The sequence below is a fragment of the Chiroxiphia lanceolata genome, chromosome 10 (assembly GCF_009829145.1).
Source record: "Chiroxiphia lanceolata isolate bChiLan1 chromosome 10, bChiLan1.pri, whole genome shotgun sequence".
Classification (NCBI taxonomy): domain Eukaryota; kingdom Metazoa; phylum Chordata; class Aves; order Passeriformes; family Pipridae; genus Chiroxiphia; species Chiroxiphia lanceolata.
In genome coordinates, this window is record NC_045646.1 from 15,740,141 (window position 1) to 15,755,699 (window position 15,559).

General features: G+C 41.9%; 1 protein-coding gene across 7 annotated transcripts in view; it reads left to right on the plus strand.

The window, feature by feature from the left end:
• The first annotated feature begins 1,155 nt into the window (after nt 1-1,155).
• Nucleotides 1,156-15,559, plus strand: part of TRIP12 (thyroid hormone receptor interactor 12) — an 80,626-nt gene continuing 66,222 nt past the window's right edge. For 2 of the 7 annotated variants that reach the window (XM_032697359.1, XM_032697360.1), the window contains exon 1: nt 1,157-1,295. The gene's annotated coding sequence lies outside the window, so the exon portion shown is untranslated. Of the gene's footprint in view, nt 1,296-1,513; nt 1,533-9,762; nt 9,856-11,764; nt 11,825-15,559 lie in introns of those variants that run through there. The other 5 variants (XM_032697354.1, XM_032697352.1, XM_032697358.1 and 2 more) reach the window with 5 other exon arrangements.

Here is a 15,559-nt window from a genome sequence, read left to right on the forward strand (position 1 = left end):
GGTGTTAGGCAGGATACACAAACATCTTCAGGTACCATGTGGAAAATATATATAGCCTTCCCATTCCCAGATGTGCAATTTAATTTTATATTCCTGGAACGACAGATTAGACTATTGTTTACCCCCCACCTTAATCTAGTTATTCTGAGAGTGCAGCTAGACTTATCTTAGGAGGAATATTGTGACATTACTTAAGGATTTGTTACTTATTCACTTTAAACGTTAGTACCTCATTTATTTGTGAGGCATTTCTGAGCGTAGACTTCGGTCTATTTTAAGGCTATGAAATCACAGAAGATACTTCTTTGCAAGGCTATTAATTCACCATTTTGAAGGATTTTTATTTCCCCCTTTCCTCTGGTCCTCACCCAGAGCCCCTTCCCAGGTAGAAGGAATCTCCCATATGCGGAGGCTCCTCGTCTAGACGCACTTTCACCAACGCTTAGAAATAACCCTTTTTGTACCCAGCCCTTACCTGCTGCCCAGCTACTCACCGACACCACATCCCCGGGCCGCGGCCCTGCGTTCCCAGCCCTCAGGAGGCCCGGCCAGCAGCACTTACTGGTGGCGCCTCTCGGCTCGCTTCCCGGCGTTAACAGGCGATCCCCGTCCTGCCCCGGCACGGAGGAGCTCCTTGCTCAAGCGCAAGCCCTCAGGAGCCGGGGACAGGCCCCGGCCGCCTTCCTTCTTTCCCGGGCGGAGGAAGGAGTAGCAGCTCCGCGCGGCTACGCCGCCGCCATTTTGGACGCCGGCGGGCGGTCCCCATGGCAACCAGGAAGGGGCGGACATCGCGCGGGGTCACGGCGGGCCCGGCCCCCTCTTAAAGGAGCAGCCCCAGCGGCGCCGCGGTGCCGGGCAGGGTCCGACCCCCGCCGCCGGTGCCAGCGCAGACCCGCGGCCCCACCGCCCCCCGCCCGCCCCGAGGGCGGACATTCTCGGGGACCCGGGGTGACGACCCCGGCGGAGGGATACCGGCCGCCGACAGCGGCCCCGCCGAGCGCACCGAGCGGGCCGCGGTCCGGGCCGCGGCGGGGGCTGCGCGGGGAGCGGCAGCCGGGGCAGGGGCCGCCCGCCGGCCCGGGGGGCGCGCGGGCCCCGGCGGGGCCCCGGCGCCGGGAGAAAGTAGTCCCGCGGCCTCCCCCTCGCGCCGCTGGAAGGGGTTCGGCGGCGGAGGCGGCGGACGAGGCGCCGCTCGGTGCTGCGGCTTCAGCTGATAATTGAAGGGAAGCGAGGCGGCTGCTGCCGGGAGGAGGGAGGCACGGAGCGTCTGCGGAGGCCGCACCGGGACAAACTAGGTACCCGGAGCCCCGCCGCTCGGTCAGGGGGCGCCGCGGGGGCGGGCGCGGGGCGGTGGGGCGCTCGCTGGGCCCCTCGGCAGCCTCCGGGCAGGGCCTGTTGTGTCATTCCCGGCATTAGCCGAGCTGCCCTTCCTGGCGGCCCGGGGCAGGGGGAGGGGAGCGGCGCCATCCCGGAGCATTGTTGCAGATGGGGGGGGAGCGAGGGGGAGCTGGGAACGACACGGCGCCGCGCTGGTGAGTGTGTGTGGGGCGGCCCGGAGGGGGGGAGTGGGGCCCTCGCCGCCGAGGGAAGGGGTGGAAACGTAGCTGACAAAATGGCCAGGCAGTGCCCGGGCCCGCTGCGGGGACAGCCCTCGCCCCTCGGCTCTCCCGGGCCGCCCGGCGGGGGGGGGGGGGGGGCAGCGCGGCCGCCCCTCCGCGGGCCTTGTGTGGCTGCTGATACAAAAGGGCAGTGTCAGTGTTGACACTGCCGTGCCGATTTCGATGCCCTTCCCCGTCTTCCTTCCCCCACTCCGCTGGGCCCCCTTTCCCCCAATGGCCCTTTCTCCCCCCCCCTTTTTATTTTTTCCCCTAAAGGAGCTATCGAATATCTTAAAGGAAAAAACAGCAATTCCTCTTTCTTTCGTCCCTACCCGGCTCGATAAAAATGCCAAATAATCGGCCGACGTCCATATTTCACAAGGTTTTTTTGGGGGGAGGAAGAAGGTGGGCAGAGAACAGAGGCGCCCGTGGGGTCGGAGCCCCAGGGCTGGCTGCCCACGAGGGGGGTTATTTTCGCAGCCAAATGTTTTAGGCGATGTTTTTCTTGTTTTCGGTCGAGAAGCAAGTTGCCTGGTCCTTGGCGTTTGCTTGCATAATGCGTCGTACTTGGAGGCTGATCAAACGCTGGGTTCTGCCTTTCCTGCCTGGCTCTTCCTCCTTCCCCTTTCCCGGGGGGCTGGGCAGGGGGACAGGTTGTGGGGTGCTGGTGGCAGGGGGGGGGTCCCGGCGGTGCCCCCGGGATCCGGGGCTGGGAGAGGATCCGAGGCCAGGGCTCTCGCCAGACCTGCAGGCCCGTCTTCCTGTGTCCAACTTTTTTATTGTTCCCCCTTCCCCTTTCCGAGTGCACGGGCTCTCCGGCGGCCGGGGGTTCGCACGGCTCGGCAGTCCCGAAGTCTAGACGGGCAACCGGAAAATAATAGGGGAAAGAATGGAAAGTTATGTCAAGGGCTTTGAGGGAAAAACATCGACGTATCGAACAAAGGTCCTGCCTGTGTTGGGGAGAGAGGCCTGCATGTGAGGCCTGATTGTGTCGCATTTACACACGGGGAAGAAATGAGTGCTTGGTACTGGCCTAAATTTATTCTGTAAGTCTGGCGTGCAACTTAAGAACGTTTTTAGAGAGTGTGTAGTTTGTTTTGGGAGTGTTTTTATTATGTGTAGCAATCCAATAATAATTTTTATTTGAAATACTTTTTTTCCCCCGAAAAGACTGTTCAGTTGTTTTTTTTTTATTTCCTGTCTTTTTCAGCAGAAATAATATTGATACAGAGCTTCTAACAGTGTAACGCAAAACTTTGCTCAAACAGGGTAACTTTCACGGTTAATGTATTGTGTGTATTATGAATATTGAGCTTCCTGGTGCTTTAAAGGTTGTCAGAAAGAGGAGTTAAGTAGTTGCCACCTGATAAATTTGAATTACATCTATGTTAATGAGAAAGAAGAGGAATTCTGAACACTTAAACTAATTTTACAGGATTTTCTTAGGGGTGCTGTCACTGTGGATGTACTTTTGTAAAACTTTAAAAGCTAACAAGCATTGCTGTGATTACTTCTGTTTATCTCTTGTATAGTCTTTTCTTTCCAGTTCTTTCTCTTCTCTCCCACTCCTAAGACTAGAGTTCTAGTTGTACAGTGTTGGGTTTTTTCCTTTTTATTTTGGTATTTGATTTCTGCAATTGCTGTGATTTATTAAGTTTTTCATTAAACTAAAGGTTTTTTAACATTTTATTTTACATACATATATAAAAATGTGCATAATGGACATGAGAGCAGTGCTTGAAAAATAACTGTATAGCTTTCTATTGTTTGGTATCCTGTTTAATAAATATTGATAGGAATTAAATGTATTTATGAAAATATTAGTGTTTCGGTTTTTGCAGCTGATATCAACATTGTTATGTTTAAGTTTAAAAAGTGTTCTGATGAGTAAATTCTGTAAATAATACTTCAAGTTTCCAGAAATATTTTTTTAACTGATAATATTTTCTATATTTGTAAAATGCAGCTGATTGTGAATGGCCCAGTTCTGCATATACACTGGTTTTGGTCTTAAATGGAAAAGTATTTTTAGGTTTTTATTGTTTGGTGTATTCTATTGTGTTAGAAATATAGGTAATTAGATTTTTTTTTTTCCCCATTCCTAGGGTATTTCTGCAAAAAAATGTGAGTAGTAAACTTGAATTAACAGCTTTTAAGTCTTCAATCTCCAGATGGTTCCATAGGTAGTAACATAAACATTTCTTATCTGTTAGTAGAAAAACTGTAGGTCACCCCCAGTGTGACATTACTACTTATTAATATAGCAGATCTACTTCAGTAGGAGGGCTGACCTGTTGAGTAAAGCTTATGAAAATGGAGTCTTTTGATGTCTTGCAAAAGTTCATCAGGCCAGAGTGACCATTAGGGAATCAACCTGCATCTTCCCAGTAAATGAATAATCAGAACTGTCATTCCCAATCAGGAATCATGCCCAATTTTTTTAATTTTCTTTTTTTATATTGGATTTTAACTGTTTGTTTTCAAAACTAGAATGTAAATATTACAGAAAAAAAATTGTAATCAGAACTTGTACTTATAACATCATTCCTAAATTTGAGGCCTACAGCTGTAGGCAACAAAGACACTATTTCTCTTGCAGAAGTGTAGTAAAAACAATGTGTTTGGCTTTAATGCCATGAATGGAGACATGATGAGTTTTTGTGGGGGTCCTTCACCATTGATAAGTACAGGTATTTACTCCATGGTAGTCCAGAAACATAACCTAAGTTCCTTTTGTTTCTGAGTAATGAAACTGAAGCATAAGTAGGAAAGTTACTGTTTGACTAAACTACATGTTTGTACTTAATTTGCAGCGTAAGTGAATCTCAGAACTATCTGTGTTAATCTTATATTTATAGGCCATGCTATATTTTCTAACAAGCTAATTAGTAAGCAGCATGTAGAACACTTCTGATCATGAGTCTGTCTTTTGTCACACTGAAGCTAAATTATTGTGACAAAGTATAATCAAATCCCAAAGTTGTACACCATGGTGTACTACTGCATTGTCAAAAACACAGCCCATCTCCCATTGGCCTGATGAGCAGTGTCCTGTTCATCACCTGTCAAATTAGTAACCCTCCCTGTAAAGCACTTTGTGGACTCTGACACTCTTCATCAAGCTGCCACTGCCCCAGTCATTACTGACTCTGAAGATAAGAGTACACCCGTGTTGTTTTGGCTTTTTTTTTTTTTTTTTTAAGAGTAGCAGATTACTTTTGGGTCAGTAGGTTTATTTTTCTGAAGAAGTAATACTTACTTTGAATTTGCTCATAATATTTTAATCTGCATATAGCATCATAACAGATTTATGGCAGTATATGAAGCAACCTCTTCCCGAGTGTTTTCATAGCTCACTTTTAACTTGGGGTATGAGGTTGATAGCAGCAAAACAAAGCCACATTAACTCTTTTTTTCCTCCTGATGCATTTTTTTTTTCCAATTTACATGAAATGAAGTGCCTTTAGAGGAACAAAACTATTTTCAGACTTCACACTGGTGATCAGTAATGACAAAAATGCTTGTATGTAGTTGCTTGTTTCAGGATGTCTTTTTTTTTTTTTTTTTTAACAAAATGCTGAATTCGTGCTTTGAAGTTAATCAGTCTTCCATAAATAAAGACATTCTAGCTACATGTCAAGTGTACAGTCTGTGTGACAGGCAGGGCTAAGTCAACTGGCTTCTCCACTGCCTGCTTTCAGATACCAGCAATGATTGCTTTTTTCAGAGTTTAGTTTTGAGGACCAATTGTCCTCCTAATCCTGCCATCAAGTTGGTAGAATCTGGCTGTGTAAATATGCAGTCATATTCTCCTTCAGCTCTGTCTGGCAGCTGAGGTTGGAGCACTCAGAACCAATCTGTTTGCTCTCACTGTCTATAATAAGGCTCCTCTTGCAATGTACTGACTGTTGCCAGTCTTACTTGACTCATGAGTGTGCTCAGAGCAAATATGGCAGGAAACTGCCATGTAAGAGCAGTAGGGAGACAACTCTGGGAGTGAAGGCTTTTATGTAGGAAAAATGGAAAAGTTAGGCGTATAATAAAAAAATTAATCATGGTGATCTAATACTGGACTTTATATTGAAGGTGCAGTTGTCATGCATGAACAATGGTGTTCAAGCCATAGTTGCCCTCAATTGCTCCAGAAAAGCTTCTCTTGTCAAGATTCATATAGTAAGCCAGTTTGGAAAGGACCTTGGAAGTTACTTGGCCCTTCTCCTGTTTAACTTTATCTACCCTCGAATAAAGTTTGTCATTGATCACAACTGATAAAAAGAGCTCCATTTTCTTGAGTGAGAAAGGGAAAAACCCAACAAACCTACAAAGGTATGTGTGGAGAAGAAACTGGAAGGTTTCTGCAGTTGTGTGGTAATACAGTGCTGGCTCGTGGAGCAGGGGGAAATCCTATTTTCTCAGTGTTTTCTGAACGGTCTGCTTTGATAGTGTCCACAAGGAAGTGCACATACTGAACTGCAAAGATCTGACCTTCATAAAAGGTATGAAAGGGTCTGAGTCATCCTCTGGAATGTGAACCTTGAGTTGTAGGGTGCAATTTGGTGTTTCAAAATGGAAGCTGAGGTCCCTGGTACTTGTTGAACAAGAAGGGTGTTTTAAGATCTGAAAGGCGGGGTATATTTTATGTCAGAGCAACTTGTTACTGACAACTTTTGTTCTAGTGTGTGACATCCAAATGCATACACTTATTGTAAAGAAGGGCAAATATTTGCTAGACTTTTGTAAAGATAGAAATGAAAGAATACAAATGTTATTTTTTGATGTACATATGTTTTTTGAGAACAAAGGTGTTAAACTTTCAGAAGGCTGTCTAGTCCTGAGATAGGCATTAGACTCAATACCAGCAATGTGCACCTCCTTTAGATTTGTGGCTGGCTGTTTGAAGCATGGCTGATATAAATTGTTATTAGTGCAGAGCAGTAACTGTAATTTTATACTTTGATTTTTCAGGAGTAGCTCTTAAAGGTAAAACAAGGTAAAACTATTAGGAAAAATAAATCTGTGACAAACTTGTGCCCCAAGATCTAGTCTTAAGCTGTCTTTGTTTTAGAAAGCAAGTATGCAGTTTTGTTTTCCCTCATCTTTCTCCATGTCTGACTTCTGTCTTACTTGCCTTACTTTGAGCTTGTTATGGTTTGTCTTATCGGCTCTGGGTGGGTGAAATTATCTCTGTACTGTGGGCTTTTGTGTACTTGAAGTCTCTTCTGTACCTCTGCTCTAGTCCAAGACTGCTAAGATGTAAAAGTAGAAGTACAGGTGAATAAACATGGAAATAAAAAATACACTCTTATGTAGTATCTTCTGAGTTGAAAGCATGGGTTTTTTTGTAGGAGCAGGAGCAACATAAATGAGTTGAGGCACCAAAACAGGAAAGATGGAAGCAATGCATAGTAACATGGTGGACTTGAACATCTCCCTTGCCTGCCTTCCCCCAGTCCTAAAGAAAAGAAAAAGCACACAACTGCACCCCTCCCACCTCTCAAGGGACTCAAATTAAATGTCCTTGACACTGGTATAATTATTAGTTGCATACTTTAACTCCTGAAGTTAGTGAGGAGGAGCTGTCTTTACATCATACACCTTTGTGGAATATGTGGTGGATGTGTGTTTTTGGACAGGGTGATATTGTAAGATGTGGTTAAATCCCTTATGTGTTAAGATGTGTCAAATCCCTTATGTAATTAGCTTATTCAGTATAGAGAATGTCCTGTCCTGGAAAGTGTGTGCAAGGTAACTGAATCTTCTGATCACAGGTGAGATGTGGCTGTGCATTTAAAGAGAACTAATGAAGAAAGTAACTGAAGGTGCATATTAACTGGCTGTATGCTGAATATTAAATTGGAATTCTGCCTTCCTTAGAGAGTGAGAGTTTTCTTCCTCTTTATTTTGAGGATATACTTCGTTAATAATCAAGTTACTGACTGGGAACTGTAACCTCTCCTTAAAACTTCACTTGTTTTGAGCTCTGCAGTTGTTTCAGTTGTGATGGCTTGATGAACTCATCCACTGTATTGGGGTGAAGGGAAGGTAGGAAGTCGCTCCCTTGAACAAGGACACACAATCATAGTCAAACTTTGTGAATAAGCCTGAGTGAACAGCACCTGAGCAGAAGCTCCATGCCTAGGTGGGTAGGTAGGTTTCAGATCTTTAAATTAAATAACTGGAAAAAACACAATTTCAGCTGAATCTCATTTAATGGAAGTGATGGAAGCTGCATAACTTTGGCAAACTTTAAGCCAGGATTCCCAGTGTTAAAAGTTGTGCTTTAGAGATCTTCTGCAGTCTATTCCACAATATTTTTCATATTTATGTGATGACAGTGTGTGCTGCCATGTCTTATTGTGGTAGTATCCTGCCTGTTGTATATAGCAGATAACTTTGTACTATAAAATACTACTAATAAAAATTAAGAACTGCATTATGTCTTAAGATTGTGGATAGAAGAAGTTAGTTTCATTCCCTTTCTGAGTTACAAGAAACCTGGCAGAAGAACAAATATATTTCTTTGCCAAAAATAAGATAACGAATATGCGTTCTTCAAATTTCTTGTATGGCAGCTTTTAGTTGATACAGTTCTGCTGCATATTTGTAGACTTGCAACTGAGCATAGCGGTGTTTTATCCTGAACTCTTGACAGCCCCCTCAGAACTTTCATCAGCACTTTTTGGATTTGGAAGAAACATTTTAAGAGAAATGCTGTTGCACACCTCAGTCTGCATATTTAAATGCTTCATGGAGTCAGTGGAAACTGAGCTCTCTTCAGAGTAACTGAAGAGGAAAGATGAATTTTGTGAAATTTAGTATGTGAAGGAATGGTACCACTTACATGCCTTCTATTAATGTTGAAATACTCAAGCACTGTGGTCGTGCTTTTTTTTTTTTTTAATAGCTTAGGAGTTCTCTACATGCTGTCTAAAGAGAATTGGAGTTGGAACAGAGTGGGCATTGAAGATTCCAGCTTTACTGTGCTGTATGCAGAAGAACTGAAGTGAGCTAGAACCTGAGAACTGTATATTTAGAAACTTGGGGTAAATAGAGATGTAGTGATGTTAGTTATTGAGAGTACACTTAAAAGTAAAGTCACCTGTGAGACTCCTGAAGTGACAGGCAAAGTAATCTCAATGTGTCACTTCCAAAATGCAATGCAGTGGACACACTTGTTGCTATACTTTATGGCTTCCAGAGGTTGCTTGGAATGAAGTATACTCCCTGGCTGCTTCAGGCTTTGTCATCTGTCCCAGAGTTAGCCAAAAGGTGTTAAAACTATTCTTGTAACTTAAATAAAGCAGATTCCTATTAGTAACAGGTCAGTGGATAAACAATGTAGTTGTGTTATCTAGTTTTTAAAACTCTTTGCTTTATGTATTTTATTCGAGTGAAATCTGAGGTTCTTTCAGATTGAGTTCTCACACTTAAATGCTAACTATGATTCCTGCTGGTAACACCTGTAGTGTCACAGAAACACTTTGTCAACTCCCTCAGCCTGTTCTCAGCAGTCTGATTGTTGCTTGTTTGTGGGATCTATTTTGTTGTTGCAGTTTCACATCCACTTGAAATTACTGGAAACCCTATTAGATCTCACCTGTACTATTAATGCAATTAATTTTATTTGTGTTTTAGTGGTGTTGGAGCATGTTAAAAACTTAATCAGAAGTAAGTCAAGTAGATTACTCTGCATCACAAAATTGAGATTACTCTGCATCACAAAATTGAGTAGTGTGTTTTAATCAAAGAACTGTTCCCTTTCAACTAAGAAATGATTTCTTCCTTAGACTTTCAGATTTGCAATATTGTTTTCCTTCACCAAAATGATGTCGTTCTCTTTGGAAAGTCAGATCAGTATGATGGCAAATCAAAACCAGATAGCAGGTGATATTACTAATTGATCTAATAGCAGAGTTCAAATAATATTTTGACTTGCTCTGTTCTGTAACCCGTTCTGAAATATCAATTCTCTTGAATGTTAGTAACTCAATTACAGAATTTCTCTGGTGCACTTTGATAGCATTCCTGTGTTTTTGTCTACTGGTTCTACATGGAACTCTGTGCAGCAAATGGAGGAGTTGATTTGGTTTCCAGAATATATTAACTCTGGCATATTCCCCCCCCTGCCCCCCCCGCCCCACACATGTGGCAGATATCAAACCTGAACATATGGGCACAGAGTGACACAGCAATTGAAGGATCAAGCTGGATAAACAACCTCTGCACAGACTAACCCTGTCCAAAAGTCTGGTATATGGTTTGTGGTTTTTTATTTTTAAATCCTAGAACTTGCTGCTTACTGCAATAAATTGCTTTGTGGAGGGCTGTCTTCTGCCTCCCCTTCTCCTTCCCAGGAGAAGGTGTGGGAACAAGTTTTCTTTCCTCAGTCATAGCAGAGTTTCAGTGGTAGGTCCCATGGGACAAGAAGGACAAGAAAAACTTTGCAGATTGCAGATAATATAGGTTTGCTTCTTTGCAGTGTCTTCTCTGACTTCTTATACCTTCTGAGAAAGAATGGGTGTTGTGATGATAAGAATGATGTTCCAGTTACTTCCTTAGCAAAAAGATCAAAGTGGGGGAACAAGCTTTTTCTAGGAACTGAGCCTTTAAAGAGATCTTTCTGCCCTAATGTCTCAGTCCTGAGCAACATCTCTCTGCCTTGAAGAACAACAGAACTTGTTATTTGTCGGTTGTCTGTAAGGACAATGAAGACTCTCCAGGAGCTTAATAAGAGATCTTGCAATGTCAAAATGATCTAATGCTAATGTTGTTGATCTATCACTTAGCTGCTTTTTAGATGGCTGAGAGTTAGATTTAAGTGCATGCATTGGTTGTGTTTTCATACTGGCTTTTTTAATTCTTCTTTCCTCCTGGGATATTCTTTCAGCATGTCATTTCTCAAAATTTAGGGTCATCTGATTTCCAGCCCGAAGGTTTCTCATAACTCTTTGCCTGCTAACTGTATCAATACACCCCTCTCTTTCTAAGTTATTTTCTTCTGTTGTTGTTTTACCCTTGGCACTTAAAAAAAAGTATTTATGACCTTGTTGCCAGGCTAAATAATACAGGCTTTATTAGTTAACTCCTCTAAGAGCAGTCTTCTGTTTTTTGGTTGGAATTCATGTCTCTTGACCAAGGCCAGCTGGGATGGGATAGAGTACTCCAGATAACCACTTTTTTTGCAAAAGCACTGAGAATTCTTGGTTACTCTGTAATGGTGTTTATACCTAAGCCTTGGTGCCTCTTCCACACTTCACCTCTTCCATTCCCCTCCAGTACCACTCTGGGAGGGACTGGAACATGTAGTCACTAATGCTTTTGTCAACTGACACGGGCTTGGCTTATAGCAACACTTTTTGGGTTCAGTTCTGAAGCACAGCATCTCCATATTGATTGGTATTATTACTTCATAGCATTGGTAGTGTCTCATGAGAATAATTACTGTTCCAAACTTTTGATTCATACTTACTATTCTGGGGGAGGGACAGAGGAGAGGAAAGGGAACTTGAAAGTTTTGAGCCTAGAAATAGTAGCAAGTGTCCTGAGTTCTGCTGTCAAAAAAAAAATCTTTTGCTTCTGGAGACTCCAATGTTATTACTGAACTAGGATTTCAAGATTTAATATCATGACAAGTTAAACATTACTGCCTGCCTTCAAGTGTTACAAATGTTTAAGAACCCATGGCTTACAGAGACACTCATTTTCAGCTGTTTTTCTCAATGTTGAGCCTTTGAACATTCAGAGTAGCTGTGAATATTTTAAGTCCTTCCATCGCTCAGACATAGCTGTACTTTAGCCAAAAATATTCTTGCTCCAGTGTGTTTGCTGTAACACAGCTTTGAAACTGGTGGGGTGGAAGCTGTGGTCCTCATCAAAGAGTGCTTGTACTCTTTGCTAAACTCTGCTTCAGTGACAGTGTCTATCTACATACCTTCATAGAGTAAACAAATACTATTTCGTGGCATTACTGACATAGGGAAGGAAGGCTGTCCTGTGAAAAGTACCTGAAAAAAACCAGGCTTTCTTTCTTAGGAAAGGAGAGAAATACTCCTGGAAATCCTGTCAACACTGAGGGGACTTCTTTTTAAGTAGTGATTTGTTTTTATTTGTTCCTTTTTTGAAGTGAAGGGGTAATTCTTCCTTATTGTATTTTTGTATCACTTTAGATTGGAGAATTTAAAATGCCAGCTGAAGGCTAACAGGAGGAGAAAAAATAAGGTGCAAAAGTATGTGTAAGTTTTCATACCACTGACTGAGGCTGCATTGCCATAAATATTATAGCTGTACCATGGAAGTTAGTTGCTCCCATGGGGATCTCTGTTCGTGTCCCTTAAGGGAGGGCATTCTAAAGATGTTAACCAGCCATGCCTAAGCCTTGAACAACTGAGGCAGGGAATTCAAGGATCCAGAGTTTTGTGCCCATGGACTCACGAATGCTGCTGGAAGATCACTGGGTGTGACAAGTAGAGGAGATGCAAACTGCTGTATTTCTTCTGATTCTCACGTAACTCGTGTCAGACATTGCTGAGTTGGGGCTTGTAAGTCCCTATCTTTGCTTTCTGTGTGTTACCTGACTTGTTGAAAAGCTCCTTCAGAGGGGTTTGGGCTCCCTGTTGTATCAAAAGCAGGAAGTGACTGGTGCAAGCCCAGACCTGTGGCAGCCAGAAGCAGAAACTTAACCTATTGTACAATAGAGTCATTTAAACGTCTGAGTTTAATTTAGATATGTCCAAAATCAAGATAGTTTGTTACTACTTAATAGTATTCTAGGTTATTGCAACAAACTAGAGTTGCACCTACTCTTGGTGTGTGTTTGCTGCATTGTTGGGAGGGTTGGTGGCCCAGCTTTGAGGCGGAAGAACGCAAAAATACAAATTTGTGATGGCTATCATCTAAGCTGCTTTGTTCTTTGTGCTTGCATAGACTGGAGTAGAGTTTGTGGTGGGACAGGGAGGAGAAGCTGCTGTAATTTCAGGTTGCTTCAGCAGAATTTGAAAAGTTTTACTTGTGACAACTTGTGATAGATCAAAGTATCAGGTTTTAAATTGTCTGTATAAACTTGTACAGATGCAGTCTGTATATTTGACCAAATCCTTAAGTTTCATGTGCTGATTTTTAACATGAAGATGGTCTGCATGTTAATGTGGCATAGGAATGACACTAATGATTGTACTCTATCCCTGTACCCTCTGAGCTATTGGTGTAAGGGAAGGGGTTTGAAATGATGACGTTTGGATATTTATTTGGATAAATATATATAATAGTTAGAGACTGCCTTCTGCCTAGTACACAGGACTTTCACTTAGGTTTGGATTAGAGGAATTAACTTTCTAATTTATCTAGATGACCACACTCACTAGGATGTCTCCCAGGAAGTGTAGTTGGGATTTTTGGCTTCCATCAGTACCTGGTACTCTTTGGAAGATACAGTGGAGCTCAGCTGAGAAACTGCACAGTGCAGACTGAGAGCTCTAATGCCTTCAAGTCTGGCCTGCTTGTTTTCTCTCCTTTGTCTCTACTGTAACTTCAGTAGTAAGTTAAACCTTGAATGAAAATTATAAGGAAGTGTAATCACTACTAAGCTCAGGAGTTAAAAAAAAATTCAGGTGTGTTTGGCTCAGAATGTCTGTCATACTTGAATATATAAAAATGTTTATGTTGTCATTTTATATATCCATTATAAAGCACAGATTGCAGTACAAGATTTGAAGTGTTTTTCTTAAAAATTAAAAAAGTATGCCTGGAACTTTCAGGCTGTTATCATGCAGCTGTTTAATGTAATAAATATTGCCATGTTAGTAATATGCCTATGGCATATGCTGTCCTTGATATATGAAAAAAAAAACAACACCAGACTGCTGATTTGAAATTCAATGTTAGATGCTTTATACCCTCCACTTTCTAACTAGTTAAAATAGGCATTTAATAGAAAATAGTTGAAACTGTTTCTTAGTAGATAACTGCAAGTTTGGTGAGCAGTGTTCTCATCAGCTTTCAGTTCTGTGGAAGAAGTCTGTTGCACAGATCAGGTTGTTTTCAGATTGCAGTACACAGTATCTGTGTCCCAAAATTGTTCTGCCAGGAGAGCCATTAAATACAAATTAAACATACAAATAAAATTTGAAAAGCTTAGAAAAAAGCTTTGTAATGTAATTAATTTGGCAACTTTAGTAGCTGTTGGGGGTTGGAGGTGCTAGGAAATAGTTTATGTGGGAAAAGATATTTCAAGACTTGACATGGGGAATTAGAGGTAGTAAAGGTACTGGTATTAGTAGAACATTTCTTTGTGCATTAATTATGCGTTGGATGGGGATGTGCATGTTCCTAGTGGAGTATCTTTAATTAACAAAGCAGATATAGGGCTAAGAGAGGCTGCAGCCTTTATGAAATACCTACATTTTATATTTACTATGATAACATACTGTGCTGAGGGGCAGGAAGGAAGAAACTGCTCACTTCTGGGCCTACAGGTATTTTCCCCTCTACAAGCCTGTCTACTTCATATTCTTTCTTTTGTCTTTCCTTGAAGTCTCTCCATTCTCTGTGTGTTTTTTACTCAAATGCTTTTTTACTCAGAATTATTCTGCCTTGCACTGTGATGAAGGTGCCCTCTCCAGTTAGATATCCTTTTTTTTGTCTTCGCTACTAGTGCATTTTATTAAATGGCTTATAATAAATAGTAAAGAGTATGATGTGGAGTAGTTGTGGAGTGTCTTGTGGATATTTTTTTAAAGGGAAAAAAAAACAACCCACAAAAATAAACCAGAAAGACGAGAAATCTTGCATAGGCGTTAAGTGAACTTTGCTTCCAATTCAGTGTCATATTAACAGTATGGGATTATTTTCATGTTTGCAAAAATGTCTTTTAGGAGTGTAGCAAGATGGATGCATGGCTTTACTCCAACGTGTTCTATCAGTGATGTACTTGGGAGAAACACTGTCTTCCTTTCTTCTCTTTCTTACCATATTCTCTTTTAGTCCCAGACAAGACCAGAATTGATGTGTTGCTGGGGGAAATAGCTTGTAGGTTTACTCATAAGGCATAGTTAAACATTAGTGTAGGATGAAAGGTCACCTGTATAGGAGACAACTCTTGAGTATTCTGATTGGGTCACAGCAAATTGCAAGAGCAAAGGCTTATCAAATCAGCTATTGTAATATCTAGTTCTTAAATAATCATTTTGCTCAAGCTATAGAAAACTTACAGCTCTACTTATTCCAAATATGTTGGAGCTGTGGAGAAACTGTGTTCTTCTCATATGTATTCTATATCACTCTGTGAATCCTCACAGTACTTCAGAGCAGCAGTTTAGCTGAAGATAACAAAAGACATTGAAGAGATTTCAGCAGCATCTCTTGGGTGATTGACTATTCACAAGGAATTCAGGCTTTGACAAACCTGGCCGTGCTATGACCCTAGGAAAAATACCTCATTAGTGTCTTGTTAATTTAGTGAACTGTAGCATATGGGTGTAGTTACGTTTGTTGCTTGTGCAAGGAGAGTGTGTGGGCAGCCTGGGAAAGATGAGGTAAAAGTCATTGGTGAGGTAAAGCAGAAGAACAGCCTGGTGGTACTTGCACTTATGTGAAGGAAGCGAGGAATTTGTAGCAGACTTTTTTTGTCTGTATCAAGATTCAATGATGGTGAGTTCTTGTCTAGCTTGAAATTAAGACTAAGTCTGGCATCCTGCTAGAAAGCACTTGAAAGAGCTCTAATATAAGTTCAACATCTTAACCTTCTGTATTCAGGTTCTTGAGATACTCGTTTGCCTTTCCCATACTCTGTAATTTCCATGTGCAGTGCCTTGTTCCCACAAACTTGTTTTATTTATTGAGTGCTGGAAAGGTGTGTATGTGTGGAGTGGAGTGGAGTAGACACTTGTCAATAAAGTGTGCCATAAAGTTGTTTAATTCTTTTATAAAGCTCTGCCTTTTGACAACTTTTCCCATGACTCTAAAAG